This window comes from Bidens hawaiensis, unplaced genomic scaffold, assembly GCF_021521415.1.
Source record: "Bidens hawaiensis isolate Kalapana, Puna unplaced genomic scaffold, B.hawaiensis_p1.1 tig00003393_1, whole genome shotgun sequence".
In the NCBI taxonomy this organism is placed as follows: Eukaryota; Viridiplantae; Streptophyta; class Magnoliopsida; order Asterales; family Asteraceae; genus Bidens; species Bidens hawaiensis.
In genome coordinates this window covers 2,489,100-2,510,612 of record NW_027491189.1, presented here as the reverse complement: position 1 = coordinate 2,510,612, position 21,513 = coordinate 2,489,100, and the positions used below count along the sequence as shown (strand labels likewise).

Genomic DNA, 21,513 nt, shown 5'->3' with positions numbered 1-21,513 from the left:
GTTCAAGGAAAGCCTTGAGGATAGCAAGTCCATCATCAGCAGCAGCGACTTCCTTCACCTTCTCCACCACCGGATGCGGGAAGGCGGCATATTGGTTCACCGCTTGGTCATATGCAGCTTCGGTGTCCACATCGAACAAAGGGAAGTTGGAAGGCGGGACGCCTTTCTCAACGAACCCTAGACCAAGCAGGAAGCCGGCCTTTTCCCCATCCTCATGAGAAGCGTTGAGGGCTGCGCTCATGGCATCATCGTAAGTAGTCTCTGAGAAGACCCGATGCACAACCTACAAAGAAAATACAAGTGTCAAACACCTTTTCTATGTACAAAGGAAAGCGTGAAGACGTAAAGCTAAACATACCTGAGACAACGCTTCTCGAAGAAGCCATTCCTTGGCAACCAGAGCTTCTTGGAGGGCGGCTTGAGCTTGGGTGCGGGCGCGTTCGGCTTCGCTTTTGTTAAGGTTGGCAAGTAGCACTTCCTTTGCAGCAGCCTCTTCAACGCCCTTAAGCTTCCGCTCGGTGTGGTCAAGCACGCCCCTCTGGTCTAGGATCTCTTGGAGCTTCTTGGCATCTTCCATCGCCAAGGCATCATGAGCACGTTGGAGAGCCTCTAATTTGGCCTTGAGCTCCTCGTTCTCCACACGTAAAGGCTCAGCAACGGCTTCAGCCTTGGTGGCCCTCTCGGTTGCGTTCCTCGCAGTCACCTTAGCCAGCCGAAGCTGTTCGTTAACAGCTTGGGCAGCCTTGGAGCGGGCCTCGAGTCGCGCTTGAACCTCAACCTCGAGGGCTTTGAAGGCCTTCTCCTTTTCCGCAGCAGCTGCGGCCAACTGTTGGTTCTCCTCCCGAAGAGCCCGCACTTGAGATACTTCCTTGGCGCGAGCTGCTTTCAACTTGTCGTTTTCACGACAAAGCAGCTCGACGCGCGGCTGCATCCGGGCCAGGAGAACCCGAAGCTCATTGGTTAGCCTACCCTCCTGGTAGCTAGCCATGGCTTCCCCCAACGCACCATGGGGAGCAGCGTGGCGAGCCCATTCCACGCACTCCACAGGGGTACGAAGGGTTGTTCCTCGGCGGATGTTCCATCGCGGAACATACACTTCATTGGAATCCGGCACTGCAAAAGAAACAAAGCAGTTAGGAAAAGATGAAGAAAAATATAAAGGCCAAAAGAACCCTACGCACCTATAGGGTCGATCACAGGCCGATAGCCACCGAACCCATCACCTGAACCTAAGGGAAATCCATCCAAAAGGTCGGGCAGATGGGAAGGTGACAAAGATTGGCGAGAAGCCCCGCGCGTACCTGATGGGCCGGCCGTCGTTGCCGGTGGCGGAGGCATAGTAGCGGCCGCCGTGGTCGCCGCCGCGGTCGCCGCCGCAGAATCCGCAGCAATCATAACCGCCGGCTCGGTGAAAGATGCTGTAAAAATCGCACGTACCACCGGCGGTGACGTCATCTCGGCTGGAACAGTCGGCTCAAGGGAGTGAGCAACTGATCCAGCGGAAGCAGGCGCAGGCGCCCGGGTTGTCGCTTCAGGTAGGCTGACCGAGCCTACCGTCATCGGCGGAAGGGTACTCTGCGCTCCACCCTGGAATGCGTCAACATCCACGCCTGCACAAGAAGATTAAGTGTTTCGATAAATTTATAAAGTGATAAATCTACAAAGATAAGGATGTTTGTACTTACGGGTTTTCTTGAGCCTGAACGTACGGACGGGCGGGGACGAGCCCGATGGAGCCGGTCTCTTGATGCCGGTCACCGTCGTCGTCGTTGGTTCTCCGGAGGTAACAGTCGTAGCCTCCGGAGCAGTGGTCTTCTCACCACCGGGGTTCCCCGCCACCTCTTCACTATCTGACTCGGTGTCAGATAGAAGCACCGGATCAGCTGTGGAGGCCACCTTCTCCTTCCCTTTCCCGCCGGCAGCCTTCTTCTTCCGCACCAGCGGAGGACCATCTGCGGATTCCTCAGAAGAAGACAGGATGTCAGGAATTCCAGCAGCGGGTACAGCATTGAGGGGTTGAGGATAGAGTATCGCCTTACCTGGCCGCCGGTGGCTCAGGATCTCGTGGCCCAGCGGATAGACCTCCACAAACCGATCCGCCGTTTGTTCCAGGATGGGTAACTCGTTCTCGTCTAGAGCACGAGTACCCACCCGCACGGGACCGTCAGCTTCCCGCGGGTACAGGAGCGACTCCAAATCGTTCCCCTCTGAAAGAAAAGAAACAGTTAGAAGACAAACTCATATCAGCAAGAAAGACAAGACATACCATAAGGAATAGAGTTCAAACCGTATTCGAGAAGGATTGGAAACCGAGACGCCTCCTTCCATACCCGGCTCATCCCCAGCATCACCATCCCGGACTCCGCAAACCGGTAAACCGGAGATTGGTCCCGGGATATCTTCGCGAACCATTCCGCCTCCTGGTAGTTGGAAGCGTGAAGGCTCGGAAGCGCTTGCCCCTTCTTAAACTTCATGGCAATGGGGATGGCGCGGGCAGAAATGTAGAAGAACTCCCGCTTCCACGATCGGAGACTGCGCTCGGTCGCGCATATCTTCAAACCCTTAATACGGGTTGTCAGGGTGTACCACCCCTGGATGCACCTCCAAGTATAGAAGGTCATCAGGCGGTCCACATAGGGCTCAATACCCAGAATCCGGCACACCCACTCGAAGTGCCGGATCTTGGCAATCGCCATCGGATGCACCTCGGTCAGGTGCACACCGTGTCTCTCCAGGACACGGTACACAAACTTTGTCAATGGGAACCTAAGGTTCCCATAAACGAAAAATGCAGCATATACCCCGATCTTGCCGCTGGGGGCATCGTACACAGTCTGGTGGGGTTCAGGAAACTCAGGCTCAAGAGACTCAAGCATGAATTTCCTGACGACGTACTGGTACAGATCGACAGGTAGAGCACACTGGCACTCGCCAGCAGTACTCCTATCATCGGCTACAGCTTCAGCATCATGGGAAGACATATTGCAGAGGAAGAAGAAACGATTTCGGAGGAAAGCTCAACTGAATAAGGGAGTATTCACCAGAAATCGCTTTAGAGATGAAGAGAAGAAGTAAAGGTGTGAATCACAAAGGACCCTCTTCCCCTTTATATAGTGATCGCAATTAATGCGGTGAATTTAATGCGAATGAGAGAGAAATTGAAGGTGCAATGAAAACGTGACATGTGGCACCAGGCAAGCTGACAACAGCTGTTGACAGGACGAGTGCCATTAATTTCGCGGCCACGCGCCCGAAAAATCGCGCCCACGCGCCGTAAAAAGCGTCTGGAATGACCATATAATGTCACGTCGCCATAACTTCCAGCACGTCCTGACACAGTCAGAAGAAACCGTCGCACGACGACTGTTCTTATCCTTTCACCAACTTCAAATTTCAAAGATTCAAAAAGATTCGAAAAGTAAGCGGGAAAAACCCCTTACCCTGGCTATCCAGTTCACCGTAAGACGGCTGCGGGTACAGTGTTAAGGCAAAACCCTTCACATACCTAGCACCCGCAGGGAACAGAAACCAAGAATACCCAACTATGAAGTCGGGTGCGGGTACAGTGTCAAGGCAAAACCCTTCACATACCTAGCACCCGCAGGGCACGGAAACCGGAAAAACCCAATTATGAAGCCGGGTGCGGGTACAGTGTCAAGGCAAAACCCTTCACATACCTAGCACCCGCAGGGCACGGAAACCGGAAAAACCCAATTATGAAGACCGGATGCGGGTACAGTGTTAAGGCAAAACCCTTCACATACCTAGCACCCGCAGGGCACGGAAACCGGAAAAACCCAATTATGAAGCCGGGTGCGGGTACAGTGTTAAGGCAAAACCCTTCACATACCTAGCACCCGCAGGGCACGGAAACCGGAAAAACCCAATTATGAAGCCGGGTGCGGGTACAATGTTAAGGCAAAACCCTTCACATACCTAGCACCCATAGGGAAATGAAGCCGAGAATATCTTGGCATTCCACCCAACTACAAAACGGGCACAGGTACAGTGTTAAGGCAAAACCCTTCACATACCTAACACCCGTAAAAAGTCATATCTCGGCACCCAATTGTAAGTCGGGCGCGGGTACAGTGTTAAGGCAAAACCCTTCACATACCTAGCACCCGCAGGGGATTAAACGCCAGGAACACCTCGGCAACCATAAGTCAGGTGCGGGTGCAGTGTTAAGGCAAAACCCTTCACGCACCTAGCCCTGCAGGGATTTAACGCCAGGGATACCTTGGGAGTAAAGTAACTAATAAGACGAAGTGCGGGTACAGCGTCAAGGCAAAACCCTTCGCATACCGAGCACTCCATGGGAATTGAAACCTAGAAGGATCTTCTGGGCCATGCTTGCAGAAACGGGATTAACATCCCCGCATAGCGGGAACGTCAAGAACTAGATTGTTTGAAACTTCAGGATGGAATTGGTGGTTATAACATGATTGATCACTATGTTCAAAACCACCAAGACCTCATGGAGAATCTACACAAAAGGTTCTAAACGCTCCTGACTTGCGGGGAGGTTACAGACCTATCCGCATCATCCCAGAGATCAAGCAGAACATTGGGAAATTCTGCGTAACATTGGGAAACCCGTGGGTAAGACTTCCCGCGGAAAACCCATAAAACTAAACCCTTTTCAAGAACCCCTTGCTTAAGTCCAAAAGTTCACCTCACTTTATTAAACACTCATGAGAAGAACATTGGACTGGGGGGACTTGAAGAGGTAGGTCCCAGCAGAGGTGGTTAGGACCCGCAAGACTCCCTTAAAGGAGACGTCTGCGCAGTTGAACACGCAAGACTCCTTAAACAGACGTCTGCGCAGTTGAACCCGCAGACTTCACCATAAGGACGTCTGCGCCGCGACCTACCAAACCCGCAGGACCCACCACGCTCAGAGTTGTGACGACCTCACATGCGGTACGCAAGCTGGTCCTGCAGGAAATGCCTCCCTATGGTTTCCAAGTAACCCGCCTGTTCCCGCAGGCGCGGGTACCCGCTATTAGGGACTGGCCACCCGCGCAGCATGGCTACACGCATAAGGCTTAACACTCGTAATAATTCAGTAGTCACCTGAAGAAGGAATGAGCAAAGTCGGGAACATTCCCGCATAAAGGCGGGAGGGGGAAAACTCCCGCCTAAATGAGCCAGTCCGTATAATAATGGAGGATCTTTTGTGTGATACCTGACGAGGTATGGACAAAAGATCTGACCAAGGATACGACAGCTCACTGACAGCAGCATGACAGACAACACGCCACAGCACTGTGACCAATAGCCGCCGCCTGCTCACCAGCTCCTGCCATACCACGTGCCTAGCCTGTAGTTGGTGGAAAAGGAAAAGTGAACAGCACGCCTGGTCACTGTCAGCCGCTGCCTATCCACCAATTACCAGCAGAGCACGTGTGTAGGCCACAGTTGGCAGAGTAGTAGGCCGGCTAAACCTCCTTGGAAACCCACCTTCGGCTATAAAAGACATCAAATGGTATTATCATTTCATCATCTAATATCTTGTATAATTTACCTGATAACTGCTCTAGTATTAATAATATACTTTTATAATCAAAGAGTAATATAGACTGATTCTCACGCCGGAGGGTGGTCACAAGGAGGAACCCCCCCCCCCCCCTTTCTTAGTGACGAGCTCACGGTGTCTGTTTTGCAGGTTATCGGAAGAACCATCTTGCCGGAATTAACCCCTCGTGGGAAACGTCTATCTAACCCTCAGGTTACTTGTAATCTGACCGGGTTCGACTGGTGTTTCTTCAATATTGTATGTTGATCTAGTGTTAAACATTTTCATGGTCTTCTAAGTAACTTTTCATCTTTGGTATCATAAGTTGTTGACACAATGTACTTCTTCAACTTTTTACTTTGCTCGAAGAAGTAATCGCCATTGCTTAATTTCACGTCTTTCTTGTTTTCTCAACTTGTCGATGAGTTGATGTCTCCAGTTAGCGATCACTATCGTTTTTGTTATACTTGCAGACACGAAATTATACTTGCAACGTAGAAAACAAAAATTTGATTGTCCAATTGAAACAAAGATTATAACAAATTCGTGTAAATTATTTTAAACAACAAAAAAATATAAATAACAGCACGTCTCCAAAAAATTCTTTTTTACAATAATAATAATAATAATAATAATAATAATAATCCTAAATATAGTATATCATAATTTAATTAATCAGTGTCTCAATATATCTCTACAAAGGGTAAACCACAATGTTCACCACAAATCCCCACTATACCCACAACTTTTCGATACGACCTTTGACTTCTGAACAAACCGGTCAACAGCCACGTCACACTTAACGGTAACCTTAATCTCCCACGTCTTAACGGCACCAATCTTAACTTTAACCGGCGCCTTCACCTTTAACTTTAACGGCACGCGTCTCTCCTTTTCCTGTTTCAACAGCCGCGCGTGCACGTCACGCGCCAACACAATATTCGATCCTTTTAGCGCCGTTTGAATCACCGTCACGTTGTTAGCAGACTGCGTAAACGTCGGCAAGACGCCGTTGCATAAATTAACGTCACCGTAGTGAATGGCAACGGAGCTTCCTTTTCCGTTATAATAGACCGTTAGCTTTTCGTTAGGGTTTTCGGATCTGATATTAACAGTTATCCTCGGTGATATCGGAGCCGATGACGTCAGATTGACGCCGCCGATAGACACGCTATCGATCGAGTATTTGAACTTCTCCGGGCGGAAAACTAGATATAAAACACCTCCGGCGACGGCGAGGAGGATTAGAAGAGTAAATGCGAGGGCGACTGTCCAGCAGAAGCAGCGGCAGCATAAGCTCCGTTTAGGTTTCCAATTAGCGAGCTTTTGAATCTTCTTAGAGTTTTCTGGCGGAGGAACGCGGTAGATCTGGTCCTTGGGGATCTGGATGACGTAAGTGCCTTGTTGTGGTAGTAACGGCTTGTCGTCGGAAGGTGGTGGCTTGACGGCATCAGAAGGCGGTGGAGAGTGAACATGAGCTGGATCTGCCATTGGATTGGAATGAAAATGAAGATGGAGGAATGGGTAAATAATTAATATAGGAAAGAGTGGTGGGAAGGCACTAGGGTTACAGTGTGGGATTAGCGTGGCAAGTGTCACAGCGTGGCAAGTGGCGAAGAACTAACGCGTTGTTTTGTTTTAACTATTCAAATGAGTACTAGGAATATCTCATCATAAAATACTATCCGGTGCCCGCACGATACGACGGGTATTTGATATTCATGGTTTAGTCTAAATCCTTAAAACCGGTCACTGGTATAGTTTCAATGTTTGGTTTTTAACATAATAAAGATGGGATAAACATGAAGGGGTAAACATGTAATTATTCTTTCATTTGATAAAATTTACTAAAGTTAGGGGTGCAAAAATGTAAATATTTTAAAGAGTTAAAATAAATTGTATGAATTGCATTTTAACAAACAAGTTTGTCATTATAAATATATATATATATATATATATATATATATATATATATATGCTAGTTTTTATCCCCCGTATTACGGGGTTGTTTTATATTTTTTGTTTTAATATTATTTATTTTTGAATTATATTTTTTTATTGTATGAAAGTTAATAATATACTTATGGTTTGATGATAAATTGTTTCACAAATAAATGAGATGCTATAACCCGGTTTAAAAGCTATATGGTTTTGATGAGACCCAATATCTGTTTATTTTTTTTACTATAAAATTGGTTTTTTAGTTATAAATAATATTAATGAAAGTTAATAATATACTTATGGTTTGATGAGACCCAAGACCTGTTTATTTTTTTTATTATAAAATTGGTTTTTTAATTTAAATAATATATATATATCTTTTTTAAAATAAATAATATCTTAATTTTTACTATATCCTATTTTACAGGATTTTTACATCAATATTTTGATGAGAATAATTTTTTTATTTAATGAGATGTTATAACCCGTTTAAGGAATATCTAGGTTTGGTAATACCCATACCCATGAATTCGGGTCAAATGCATGAGAAGCCTCCATTTAAAAATCAAGCAAATCTGGTGACTCCAAAAAAAGGGAAGCGATCACATCGCGACACGTATGATTTTTATGTTTTCGTTTATATATATTATAGATATATATGGGATGGTTCATTAAATAAATGGGATTATTGTGAGAAGTGATATTGAACCATTGATTTGGTCAAATCAATTGTCCAGATTTATAGTGGCAATTGTGTAATAAATTAGAAACTGATATTGGAAGTTTTAATGATAAATGATATAATAGTCGATATTTGTTATGTAACCTACTAAATTTAATTAAAAAAACATTAGCTTAATTAATTAATCTGGCACTTTCCCAAATTTACCTTAATTACATAAATAACAATAAAAGTTCATATTTTATGTATAAAAATATACAAACCTATGTATGATTAATTATGTGTAGGTGGAATGTAAGATTGTGTATGTACAAATTTTATCTTTATATAAGGATTATTAATTTAATATATTACAATCAATCTGTGTAAGGAAATTTTTAGTTGCGTGTGTGTATGCGTTGTAAAATAGAGTTTTGTTACCTATAAAATAACTTTTGACTAAAATGTGAATAATATGTAGGTTAATATAAATAATGTGTAGGTTAATAGTATGGTCTGTGTAGGTTAATATGATTAATGTGTAGGTTATTATTATGATCGACATAGGTTAATAGTATGATATGTGTAGATTAATATGAACAATATATAGGTCATTATTATTATTATTGGTGTAGGTTATTAGGTTTTAATTAATACGAGTTAATTCGTTTCCAAATATAGCAATTTGAATGTTTATCATTGTAACCTTGTAATCAATTATAAGAAAAATAAAAAGGAAAGAAATTGATTGGTTGAGATGACTTCTCGCACTTCTCGTAATAATCTCATTTCTTTCATGAACATAAACATATATATATATATATATATATATATATATATATAAAAGAATCCTAAGAGAACCACTTGCAAATTGAGAATTTTGAGAAACATTTTGAACCACTAAAAGAACCTCTAAAAAAATATAAAACAAAAACTTTAAAAAGTAAAAAAAACAAAATTCTTATATTTTATTCCGGTTTCATAATTTTTTTTTATTATACACAGATGTATAATTTCATTTAATCTTTGGTTACGTAATAAACACATATGTACGTTATCATTTACCTTAAATTGTACATATGTATATATAAAAACGTGTATGTACATATATGTACATATTATACACATATGTATAATTTAGCTAAATGAGCTGTTTTTTATGAAACCGGGATGATAAATAAAAATTTTGGTTTTTTTATTTTTGCGATTTTTTGTTTTATGATTTTTTTATTTTTGGGTTTTTGTGATACAAAATTGTTCTCAAATTTCTCAATTTCAAAATAGTTTTCATATGATCTCAATCCATATATAGGGGTGAGTTATTATAAAAAGAAATAGTTTTATAAGAAAACTAAGAATAAATTTAGGCCCTTAAATTTATGATCTAGTGGCTGAGATTAGCAGTTTTTAAAATACCAAATAATTTCTAGGATCTAAGATTTAGACTACATAGTTTCGTAACTCTAAATTTTATGTCATTTCTACTCTTGTTATATTTATATTTTAACTCTTTCTCTCTCTCTATATATATATATATATATATATATAAGATCAGGATCATGAGAGAACTTTTTTAAAATTGAGAACTATTTTGGACCACAAAATACCCAGAAATAAAAAAAAATCATAAAATAAAAAAAAAACAAAAGTGAAAAAAAGTAAAAAAATAAAAATTCTTATTTTATCATCCCAGTTTCATAAAAAAAACTCGGTTTAGCTAAATTATATACACATAATGTATAATACATACATATATGTACATTTACATGGTTTTTTTATACACATATGTATAATTTAAGATAAATGATATTGTACATATGTGTATATTACGTAACTAAAGATTAAATAAAATTATACATATGTGTATAATACGGCGTTTTTTTTAATGAAACCAAAATGAAATATAAGAATTTTGGTTTTTTTACTGTTTTAAAAATTTTGTTATTTTTTGTTTTATGATTTTTTAAATATTTTTTTGTAGGTGTTTTTAATGGTCCAAAATGATTCTCAAAGTTCTAAATTTGCAAAAGGTTCTCTTAGGATCCTTACCATATATATATATATATATATATATATATATATATGGGATCAAGATCATGAGAGAACTTTTTTGAAATTGAGAACTATGAGAACCATGTTAGACAACAAAAAACCCAAAAATAAAAAAAATCATAAAATAAAAAAAAACAAAAATAAAAAAGTAAAAAAACCAAAATTCTTATTTTATCATCCCAGTTTCATAAAAAAACTCGGTTTAGCTAAATTATATACACATATGTATAATATATATATAGGGTAGGTTTAACGTAAAAAACAATAGTTTTGTGAGAAGCATAAGAATAGATCTTAGCCCTTCTAGGATTTAGTGGTTGAGATTAGTAGTTTTTAAATACTGTATAGTTTCCTATTTACATGATATAGTGTCCTATTTTAGTGGTGTGCTTGATTTTAAAGTCTTCTCACACTTCTCACAAAACAATTGTTTTTTGTTTGAACCATTTTCTATATACATATATGTACATTTACATGTTTTTTTACACATGTGTATAATTTAAGATAAATGATACTGTACATATGTGTATATTACGTAACTAAAGATTATATAAAATAATACATATGTGTATAATACGACGTTTTTTAATTTTATTTTTTATTTTTTTAATGAAACTGAATGAAATATAAGAAGTTTGGTTTTTTACTTTTTTAAATTTTTTATTATTTTTTGTTTTATGATTTTTTTAAATATTTTTTCTAAAGGTGTTTTTTATGATTCAAACTGGTTCTCAAAGTTCTCAATTTGCAAAGGGTTATCATAGAATCCTTACCCTATATATATATATATATATATATATATATATATATGAAAGGTTATCCTAAAAATAAGTAATTTCCTAAGAAGACTAGGAATAAATCATAGCCATTGAATCATGTTGATCAATAGTTGAGATTTAAAACTACCAAAAACCGAAATAGTTTCCTAGAATTACTCTTTCACCATTATAACCGACATAGTTTCCCAGATTTATTCTTTCACCATAGTTTGTAATGCCAAATGTCAAAAATTTATTGGTTCTTACCATTCATAGAAAACTACTTATTCTTATTTGAACCCTTTTCTATATATATATATAGGATCAGGATCATGAGAGAACTTTTTGATGTTGAGAACAATGAGAAACATTTTGGACCACAAAAAACCAAAAAATAAAAAAATTCATAAAATAAAAAAACACAAAAATGAAAAAAGTAAAAAAACCAAAATTCTTATTTTAACATCCCGGTTTCACAAAAAAAAAAAACTCGGTTTAGCTAATTATATACACATATGTATAATATATACATAGAAAAGGGTTCAAATAAAAATAAAGAGTTTCCTAAGAATGAGAAGAACAAATAGATTTTTGACATGTGGCACTACAACATATGGTGAAAGAACAATTCTAGGAAACTATGTCGGTTATAGAGGTGAAAGAGTAATTCTAGGAAACTATGACGGTTTTTGGTAATTTTAAATCTCAACCATTGATTAACATGATCTAATGACTAAGATTTATTCTTACTCTTCCTAGAAAACTATCTCTTTTTATTTTAACCTACCCATATATACATATATGTACATTTACATGTTTTTTTGTACACATGTGTATAATTTAAGATACATGATATTGTACATATGTGTATATTACGTAACTAGAGATTATATAAAATTATACATATGTGTATAATACGACGTTTTTTTTGTTTTTTTTTCATTTTTTTATTTTTTTAATGAAACCGGAATGAAATATAAGAATTTTGATATTTTTACTTTTTTAAAATTTTTATTATTTTTTGTTTTATGATTTTTTTAAATATTTTTTTAAAGATGTTTTTAGTGGTCCAAAATGGTTCTTAAAGTTCTCAATTTGCAAAGGGTTCTCTTAGGATCCTTACCCTATATATATATATATATATATATATATATATATATATGATTGATTTCTTTTGAGAACCACTTTGAGTTTTAAGAACTCGAAAGAACTCAATGTAACAATTTTTTTTCGAATTTTTTACACATGTGTAATACGTAAGTGTAAGTGATGTACAAAAAATTACGGTATTTTTTTACACACCGAATCGACTTTTTACATATGTGTAACTAACGTTTAAACTTGTGTAATTATCAAAAATAGTTATTCTATCTCCTGCTTCATTTTTTAATTAAATTTAATCTTAGCCACATATTTCATATCATTTAATTAAATGTGTGGTTCAAAATTGAGTTCTTAAAGTTCTTAAAACTTACCATGGTTCTCAAAATAACCCTCCCATATCTATATATATATATATATAACTAGTATACGTCATTATTTGCAAATATGTGTTTGTGGGGTGTTTGATTTGAATGTGTGTTTAGCGAGTTCTAACTAGAATTACATGTTAAATTCATGTTTAATATGATTTTCTTGGTGTAAAAAGGAATGATGCCAATGAATTTCATAAGGGTAGTTTGAAGTCAATGAACTTCGATATACCTGATTTGATTTGTGCAACTGTACTCGTTTTTTAACTGACACTTATTTAACAATCAACACTCATAATTCTATAAGAAATACCGATAAAATTCTCCTTTGAAGGACTCGAATCCATAATCCTCATATGGAGAAAACCCTTATGATGTTTTTGGTAGAAAATAATGGAATGATGGAGAAATGAAATGGACGCGCGAGTAGAATATACAAGGGAATGAAATGGATAATTATCACTCCTAATTTGCGTTGTTTGGTTAAAATGTATGAATGAAATGAATTATTTCTTTATATTGTTTGGTAAAAAACACTCACAAGAATGAAATACAAATGACAAGATACATATCTCAAAATAAATAAAATGAACAAAACAAAAAATGGCAACGACGACGGTGGTGGTGGTGATGACGGTCAGGTAGTGGTCGTGACATTGGTGGAGATGACGATGGTGGTGGTACATGGTGGTGGTGGTGGCACGACATTGATGGTTGTGGCGGTGGTGGCGGCGACAGTGGTTGTGGTGGTGGTGATTAGGCAGTGGCGAAGAAGGTGGTAGCGACGACGATCAGGTGGTGGTCCGGTTGTGGTGGTGTTATCTAGAGAGTTGGGTGAATGGTTATGGAGTGAAAAAAAGAAAGAGGGTGATAATGAATAGTTTTGATGAAATGAGATTTCTTGTGTAATGACTGATTCCATTCCATTGATCAATCAAACTTCATTTGTTCATTCCATCACACTGATTCATCCCATTCTTCCCCTCCCATTTATGAATAACAAACGCTACTTTAGAGAAAACTTCCATTATTGTTAGTGCACAGTTTTGTCGACTCGAGTCTTTGTAATTTATCGTTTGTAATTTATTATTATTATTATTATTATTATAATGATAAGGGTATTTATGGAAAAACAGTTAGTTCGTTATGTATCGGCTAATTCGTTAAGGATGTGTAACAAATTAGCCAATTCGTTATATGTATTGTCCATTCGTTAAAGATGTTTAACGGATGAACTATAATTCTTATGTATGTTCCCATTCGTCATGGAATGTTAACGAATGGGGGTATAACGAATCAGTTGATTCATTATAATTTCCTTATTTGCTTTGTAAGTTAACGAACTAGAGCCAATTCGTTACGGGATGTGTAACGAATTGGTCTCCATCGTCTATTTAAGGGTTGTTCATGCCCTCATAATTTAAGTTATGAGTAATTATATCGAACCTTTGTTCATACTCTCTCTCGCTCAATTCTTCACTATATTATTACTATTACTAATACATAACATATACATAATTAAGAGTATATCATAAACTAGATCCGTAATATAACTCGATCTAATACGATTATGATTTGATTAGATCTGAGAGAGATTAGGTATTTTCAAGTGGTATCAGAGCTATTGGATGTTAGATTGCTCTTAATTAAGTGATTATTGATCAGATTTGAAGCTTATTGTTTAAGTTAGCGGTTCGTGTTAAGTTTTATTGAAATTTGGTTGAATTTGTTAGTTATGGATTGAATTGGTTTGGATTGTGTTCGTTAAGGATTGAGGAAAGTGTGTGTGACTTGGATTGTGAATTTGAGATTGATTGTGTTGGTTTTGGTTTGAATCTGGAAGTGTACGGAACATGGGATTGTTTTGGTGGAAATTGGTAATCGTTTGTGTGTTGATTGTATACGGGATAAGTGTGGTTATGTTCGCGGATTGATTCCGAGCATTTTGGCTTTTGATTTGATCAAAATGGTGCTAAATTAAGATGGTATAACATAATTTTAGTTTGGTTTTGGTAAATTTTGAATCTGGTAAAATTCCAGATTTCTGAAAATCTCGTTTGAAGATTTGAAGATTTGACGATGGCTGTAATTCGTTATAGCTGATTCGTTAAACACGTGTTTGATTCGTTAAATCTTTAACTGATTCATGCCACGTGGATAGTTTATTACAACTGAATAACAAACTAATTCGTTATTCACTGTAGACACTTCGTTATCAACAGTAACTGATTCGTGCTTATTATATCTAGTTCGTGTTTATTGAATAGTTACATTCTCATCACTGATTCGTTATTAATTCGTCTATTGATTCGTTCAAGTGGTTCGTTATTGATTCATTAATCTTAATTCATTACTGATTCATCAGTGATTCGTTGGTGACGTGTCTTTGATTCGCTACTGATTCCTTAAACTTAATTCGTTACCGGTTCGTTAGAATACTGTTCCTCTTTCGTCATTCAAAACCCACTTGATTCGCTAAGTTACTTTTCTCGATTCGTTATCTTTTCTTCACTCAGTTCGTTAAGTTCACTGTTCATGGTTCGTTACTAAAATTTCAGTTTTAACCCTCAAGTTTGGATTTTTATTAAATTTAAACTTTTCAATTAAAATGGCCGGTTTTTATCCGTTGGCATCTCAAAATGTACTTATACAACAAATGTTACACCTCGATGCGGAAATTGGATCTCATTCAAAATGTCCACGACTGATAAAATTCAGTGATTTTGCCAAATGGGAACCACGTTTTCGTGCACATCTTAGTTCGGTTCATCATGACTGTTCTCATTGTCTTGATGAAGTTTATACAGTTCCGATGCTTGGTAGTGAAACAACGGGTTTTACTCAAACGGCTTTTTCTTAATACTCACAAGAGGAAAATAAAGCGTTAGAGATTGAGACCAAATATTATTCAACCCTGACAATGGCGTTACCTGATAATATATTTCATCAAGTTGGAAGTATTAAATGTGCTTCATTGTTCCAACACATTAAGATGAGAAGCATGGGAAACACAGAAGAAAGTAAGAAAGTGGTGTTGAAGTTTCAATTTCGAAACTTTAACTTACTCAAAGGTAAGACTGTAGATGAGATGCTTACTCGTTTCAATCACTTGATTGCTAAGATGAACAAGCTGAAAATGGAACCTTCTGAATCTGACAAGATTGATACGGTCAAGAATGCTTTACCGGGTTCGTATTCAACATTCTTGATGGTGTTCAAAGAAAATAATTATTTTAAAAATGAAGATTTAATTGCTTCTGAATTCATGCAAAAATTGGAAGTAAGAGAATATGATCTGAAATGTCAGAAATCTTCGAAAGAAACTCAAGATCCAACTCTTTATGGAGGTTGTATGCCATTAAGTAGCACTGCAACTCCGATTACTGCATTTCTGACTCAAAACACAAAAGAGGAATCATCGACTTACAGTGATCCTAGCGTATGCTTTATAGCATCTGGGTTTTCTGATAATTCTGGAATTTCTTGAAGATTTGTTAAGGCTAATAGTTTCACTGCACCACCGAATGTTAACATGAAGGAAGCTGAACACAAATTTTCCTTTCTGTTGGTGCATTATGTCAGTAGTTCAGTATCTAGTGTCTGTAATCGTGATAGTTTGTTTTGTTTTGGTTTGTATAGGTTGTCTCACAAGTTCGCCTAATATAAGCGAACTTGTGGACAAGTGAAGTTATTGACAACTTCGCCTAGTTTGTTAGGCGAAGTTGTCGAAGTCTTTATATACCTATGTTACGGCTTGTATTGAATGGGATTCCAGAACGAGTAATTGTGATTGTTGTGTCACGTGTTGAAAGGTAGCAATACAACATGTCTTTTGGGTATTGTAACGTGTGTTCGTGTTCGGTATTAACGTAGTTTACATCTTACGCTCGTATCGTCTTACGTAGGGATTCCGCACCTACGTAGTACGAGATACTTCCGTGTAGATCCGGCTGGGAACCTACAATTGGTATCAGAGCATTTGCTCGTGATTGTGAGGTTCGGGATTATCACACGAGTGTAGAAATCGTTCCGTTCGACTATTCGCTGGACGAGTTTAAGTTGAAATACCGAGTTTTTGTGTCCTACCCATCTCCCACTATCAAATATAACCCATTACACCTTCGCATACCTCGCAATACGTCAAATTAAAACCTGCAAAAACCTTGTGTTCATCAGGCGAAGTTGCCGTCACTGTTCATAGGGTTTGGGCGAAGTTATAAGTTTAAGCGAAGTTATCAACCAAGCGAAGTTGATCTCAGGCGAAGTTGTCATCAAGCGAAGTTGTCATCAAGCGAAGTTAAGTAGCAAGCGAAGTTAAGAGTTTCAGCGAAGTTAAGGAATCAAGCGAAGTTAAGCTTAAGCGAAGTTAAGCATAACTTCGCCTACTGGTTACTGTTCAAATTAAAAAAAAAAATTGTGTGTGTTTTCAAGTCGTGTTTCTTTCAGCGATGACTTCGATAAACATTACGGAACTGGTGAAAATGGAAGTTGAGGCCGGTTCAGCAACTAAGGCTCCGAAAATGCTTAAGGGTACCGATTTCGTTGCTTGGAAAGATCGGTTTGAACAGTATGTTAAATATTAAAATGCTAAGATGTGGGTGTGCATTCAAGATGGATACATTCCACCAACGGCCTTGTTTGAGGGTCGTGAACAGATTAAGAAGTACAATAAGATAGAAGAGGAAGAAAAGAAGATGTATGAGGTAGAGAGTAAAGCTCATGCGGCAATCACCATGGCTCTTCCACAAGAGATTCTTCACACCTTCAGGAAATACAAAACCGCTAGAGAGCTATGGGAAGCGCTAGAAAATCGATATAAAGGTAATGTGGGGATACGTGCATCCAAAATTAAGCTACTAAAAACCCAATTCTCGGTGTTCAAATATTTGAAAAATGAATCACTTGATGATATCATCACAAGATATTATCACCTGATGACCGAACTTAGAAATTACTCAATTGACTATAAAGAAGAAGAGATTGTAGAAAAACTTCTTGATGCTCTTCCACCAAAATGGGAAATGTACACGGTTTTGATGAGAGAAGATAAAGAGTTTGCCAATATTGATTTGGAAACAACAGTCAATAAATTACGAACTTTTGAACTTAACATGGTTCGGAAAGAGACACCAACTGATCAGGTTCAGGATCCGGGAATGTATGGTGCGAAAGTTACTTCAAGTTCAAGTTCAAAGTCAGAATCCTCTGCTTATTACTCAAAGGGAGACTCAAACTCAAATTCAACTCATGATGGTCATGTGACTCTCAACATGGATGGTGATGTATGTTTCGTAGATGCAGGAAGTAATTCTTCAAAACCTCAAGCCACAACTGGTAACTTTTCATCAAATGTTCCAACCAACAACTACTCACAGATGCCCATGAGTGTTAAATCAGCTGAACAACAGTTTGCTCTCTATGTATCTTTCATTTCATCTTATGAGAATTACATCAAAGGTAAAATAGTCGATCCCGCAACTTTGGATGAAGACTATGATCAAATTGATGCTGATGATCTAGAAGAGATGGACCTGTAGTGGCAGATGGCTATGATAGTAAGACGGGTTAAAAGATTCATGAAGAAAACAGGTAGAAAGTTCGTTGGCGAAAGACCAGGTTTTGACAAGTCAAAGGTTCGATGTTATAACTGTCAACAGAATGGTCACTTTGCTAAGGAATATACAAATGAAAGAGTCGAACGTAGTCAGAACAGGCCGGCACAACAGAATGGGGGAGGTAGTGAGAATAGGGCTATGGTATCTAGACATAATGGTGGGTACAACTGGAATCTACAGGTTGAGGAAGTCTTCGAACAGGCAAATTTGGTGAACATCGAAACTGCAGGAAGTGAGAAAGAGACGGGAGAAAATCAAGCTTATATGGAAGAAGTGAACGATCAGCTCTCTGAGGTAAGTTCTGAACTTCATTGTATGCAATGTGAAAATCTGTCTGAACAATTGAAAACAGTGACTGATCAGTTTGTTAGTTTGGACGCTCAATTTAAAACGTTAAAAGAAGATCATCATTACACTAAAACTAGAGAAAACAGTTACTCGGTAAAAATAAAAGCTAGTGAAAAAGATATCAGAAGTCTTAAAGACAGTCTAGCTGATAAAATACACGTAATTGATCTTAGTTATGAAGTGTTAGAGGAAAAAACCAAACTAATTGCTAAAAGGGATAAACAGATAGCTGATTACCAGGTAAAAGTGGTGGAATTAAACAGAAAAATTGAACAGTTTAGAAATTCCTCAGCAATGCTTGATCACATCGTAAGTGTTCAACGTTCCCCAGTTAACAAAGGGGGAATTGGATTTTCTGAAGTTCCACCACCATATAACCATAACTATACGTATGATCCTAGTAATCAGAAATCTGTTGATGTTGAGATTAGTCAGACAGTTCCTGTCAAGGGTTCGATTAAAGAACCTGAAGTTAGTAAAAGCGAAACGAGTAAGCCTGTTTCGAATGTTAAGATTTCTGTTCCTAGCTCTGTCTCATCAAATTCAGACAAGACATCCGAATCTAGTGAGATAAAAGAAGAGGTAGTGTTACTAAAACGTGGGGAGGAATATAAGCCAACTGAAAAGAACTCTCCCCTAAACCCGTTTGTTCCACCATATGTTAGACAAACGGATAGCAATGCAACCTCAACATCTGAAACAACTGTTGAGACGAAAGTTTAACACAAGAGTTGTTTCAGATACAATCAAATAGGACACCTGATTGCTGATTGTCCTCTAAATCAGAGAAAATTCAGAGGTATGAGGCCTCCGAAAACTGAGAATAAAACGAATGGTAATTACTATACTGGTAAGAATGCGAACTCATCAAAGTTCAGACATTGGACTAATTTAAGATTTCAAAGAAATCGATCTCAGTTTTTCCTAGTTAGCAACCAAACCAACAATTATAATTCAGTTAATCCACTAAGGTTTGGATGGCCTCATAGTCAATTCTCAAGAAGGTATCCTTTCAGGACTTACAGAAATCACTCTCAAATTGCCTTTGGGCTATCAAAGTACGGGATGTCGTTTAACAGATTTAATCGACCCAAGACCAATAGGTCTTGGGTCCCCAGATTTTAATCTTTTCTTTAACTGTGCAGGAACAGTTGAACAGGACTGTAAACAATCTGTGGGTTGTGGATAGTGGCTGTTCCCGGCACATGACTGGTAACAAGAATTTGTTACATGAATGAAAACCTGTTCAAGGAGGTAGGGTAAGTTTTGCTGGAGAGAGTGGTGGTAGAATTACTGGTATTGGAACTGTGACAAATGGTAAAATGAAGTTAGAGAAGGTGAATTTTGTTGAGGAGTTGAAGCATAATTTGTTGAGCGTGTCTCAGATTTGTGATAAAGAGTACACAGTGCACTTTACTAAAAATGAAGCAATTGTTCTGTATCCTGGTTTCAAGATACCAGAGGCATGGGTGGTGATGAAAGCTCCAAGAGAAAAGAACACATATGTAATGGATATGAGGTCAACCGAGATGGCAACAGAAGAGTCATGTCTTCTGTCAAAGGCAACTGAATCTGAGTCCGAGTTATGGCATCGAAGAATGGGACACATACATCTTCGAAAAATGAACTACATTATCAAGAATGGGCTGGTGCTTGGTGTTCCCTTGAAAAATTTTAACTTTGAAGACCAATGCTTATCGTGCAAGAAGGGAAAGCAACACAAGAAACCTCATCTCTCCAAGAAGGTTAATTCAATAGTCAGTACCCTAGACCTACTTCACATGGATCTCTTCGGTCCTGTGAGCGTAAAAAGTCTAGGTGGAACATCATATTGCTTGGTAATAACTGATGATTACTCTCGATACTCTTGGGTATACTTTCTGAAGGCAAAAGATGAGACGGTTCAGTTAGTAATCAACCTGATTACCAAGGTTGAAAATATTGTGGGAAGAAAGGTTAAGTACATCAGGAGTGATAATGGGACAGAGTTCAAGAACTACCAGATGGAGATGTTCTACTTATAGAAAGGGATAGACCACCAGTACAGCGCCCCGTATACTTCGCAACAAAATGGAGTGGCTGAGAGGAAGAACAGGACGCTAATTGAAGGAGTCAGAACTATGCTGGCTGATGCTAAACTTCCCGTGGTGTTCTGGGCTGAAGCTGTTGCCACAGCCTGTTATATCCTTAATCATGTTTTAGCTGTTAAAAGATTGAATAAAACTTATTATGAACTTATGCATGGTCGAAAGCCAAACTTGAATGGTCTCGAACCATTCGGTTCCCCATGTACGATATTAAAGACAAACTCTAAATTTGGCGAGAAAGCCGACGAAGGTATTTTAGTCGGATATGTTGTTGAGACACCCAAAAGAAGAGTCTTTAATTTATCGAACAGCAAGGTTGAAGTGGTATGTAACACCGACATCACGAGTTACAAACCACCAAAGCCTAGCACGGGACCCGCTGAAGCTTTTGATTATGATAAACTGTTCAAATCCTTTAATATGCCTTACTTGGATTTTGCAGAAGTTGATGAGAAAATTGCTTCACAGATTCTGTATGACGAGGAAGAAAATATTGTGCAACGTCCGCGATACGATGAGTGTCATCCTTCCTTGTCAAGAACCGCTGATATTCCTGCTGCCTCTACTGAGGAAGAATTCTACAATCCTTTTCACTCTCAACACCAATCACCCATTGATGAACTCTCTTAGAACTTGGAAAACAATCTGGAAGTCAGTACGGTTCCGACTACTGGAGTTCACAAAAATCATCCTTTAGAGAACGTGATAGGTGATCTGTCTGATGGTGTACAAACAAGACGAAGCTTGAATGAGCACACCTGTGTTTACGCAAGCATTAAGGAAACGGGTATCATTAATGAGTGCTTGTACACCTGCTTCATCAGCCAGATTGAACCAAAGAACTATCAAATGGCTCTCAAGGATAGCTCGTGGGTCGAAGCCATGCAAGAAGAGTTAGCTCAGTTCGAGAAGATGGAAGTATGGAAATTAGTTGCAAAACCGAAGAATGTGCATGCTATTGGCACCAAATAGGTTTTCAAATTTAAGAGAGATGAGAAAGGGATAATCATAAGGAACAAGGCGAGGCTGGTAGTAAAAGGGTTCAATCAGCAAGAAGGAAT

The 21,513-nt window shown here is 38.4% G+C and overlaps 1 pseudogene; it reads right to left on the bottom strand.

The window, feature by feature from the left end:
- Nucleotides 1–6,159: 6,159 nt before the first annotated feature.
- LOC143623360 (NDR1/HIN1-like protein 13 pseudogene) lies at nucleotides 6,160–7,036 on the bottom strand (annotated as a pseudogene).
- Between the last annotated feature and the right edge of the window lie 14,477 nt (nucleotides 7,037–21,513).